The 1742-nt window shown below is 33.4% G+C and overlaps 1 non-coding gene across 1 annotated transcript; it reads right to left on the bottom strand.

Annotated features, from left to right (window-relative positions):
* Positions 1-1415: 1415 nt before the first annotated feature.
* LOC127798563 (small nucleolar RNA R71) lies at positions 1416-1522 on the bottom strand. The gene has a single exon (XR_008022427.1). It is a non-coding gene; the product is annotated as a small nucleolar RNA R71 (small nucleolar RNA).
* Positions 1523-1742: the final 220 nt, after the last annotated feature.

Below are 1742 nucleotides of genomic sequence, written 5' to 3'. Positions count from 1 at the left end.
TCAATTATGCAGAAACTCTTGGTTAATGTTGAGAATATTTTATTTATTATGAGTGGCTAAATAATTGTCTAGGGTTTTTAAAGGATCCTGTGCATTGAAACTTTATTGGTTACTCAATTTTTGGTTGTGATTGTTACATCAACTAAGTTTATTTTGTTCTAAACTTAATGCTTGTAATTGCTTGATCGCCAATTACATGATTTGAGATTTCTTATGATGCTAGACATAGATAAATAAGAAATAGACTTTGAACAAAATAACATATGTTAATTGGGGAAGACATTCACTTGATTACATGTACAATTTGTGATTATATTTGTAATGAATATTTTCATATAATGAGTACCTATGCTTAATGTGTTCTCTAATTCTAATTCATATAGACATATAGTGAGTTATGTTAGTTGAATAAACTTGTTAGACCTAGACATAGGCTAACAAATAAATTAGAGTGGTCCATTGACATAGTTCGTAATTTAATCAACCAAAAATTGAGGTAATTTGATAAAGTGGATTTACTAGGTGAATTTAGAAAACCTAGGTCTTAACCAATTGATTTTTAATTCTTAGTTATATATTAATTAATTTTCTTAATTAATCAATTGTCCAAATATAGTTAATTGTGAATAATTTTAGTATTTAAAAGGGTAGTAACCAATCTCCTTGGGAACGATATCTTATTCATCACTTTACTTGTCTTGACCGCGTATACTTGCATGTTATTGGTGGGTTATATAAAATCACGAACAAGTTTTTGGCGCTATTGCTGGAGATTGTGTTTACTAGTTCTTTTAATATTAATACCAATTGCAATTAATTATAATTTGGACATTTAATTTATTTATGTATTTATTTTTTACTCATGCAGGGAAATGGGCTAGTACATGAACACAAGATCCAAGGGCATTGAATCTATTCCACTTGACTTGGAAATTGAGTAAACTATTTCTTGTTTAAGAAAAGAAAAGAGAGGTGAATCTAGCCATTTAGATCAAGTCAAATTATCAAGTGAAGGCGAAAAGGAACCAATGGCTCAGCAAGAAGAACAGAAAAAATTGAGAGAGTATGCTATGCCTAAGGTGGATGGGATTAGCTCGAGCATTCAAAGACCAACAGTGCAGGCAAATAATTTGAGATCAAACCATCCATAATTCAGATGATTCAGACATCCGTTCAATTTGGAGGTTTTCCAAATGATGATCCCAACCAACACCTCAGTAATTTTCTAGAGATATGTGACACTTTCAGGTTCAATGGGGGTGTCCGATGATGTAGTGAGATTAAGGCTCTTTCCTTTCTCTCTTCGAGATAAGGCTAAGAGTTGGTTGAGTTCGTTGCCGCAGGGATCCATTACTACTTGGACTGATTTGGCACATAAATTTTTGGTAAAATTTTTCCCACCTGCAAAGACTGCAAAGATGAGAAATGACATTACCTCATTCATGCAACAAGATTCAGAGACTTTGTATGAGGCTTGGGAGAGGTACAAGGAGCTATTACGACGATGTCCACATCATGGTATTCCTGATTGGTTATAGGTACAGACATTTTATAATGGTTTATTGGGACACACGAGAACAATCATAGATGCTGCTGCAGGTAGAGCACTTATGGATAAGTCATTTGATGATGCGTACACCTTACTTGAAGACATGGCTGCCAATAATTATCAATGGAATCCTGATAGGACTCCTCTGTTGGAAATGTATGCCCTAAAGACACGTTTTGTTTAATTTATGGTA

This window comes from Diospyros lotus, chromosome 3 (assembly GCF_014633365.1).
Source record: "Diospyros lotus cultivar Yz01 chromosome 3, ASM1463336v1, whole genome shotgun sequence".
Classification (NCBI taxonomy): Eukaryota; Viridiplantae; Streptophyta; class Magnoliopsida; order Ericales; family Ebenaceae; genus Diospyros; species Diospyros lotus.
This window is presented reverse-complemented; position numbering and strand designations above follow the sequence as displayed.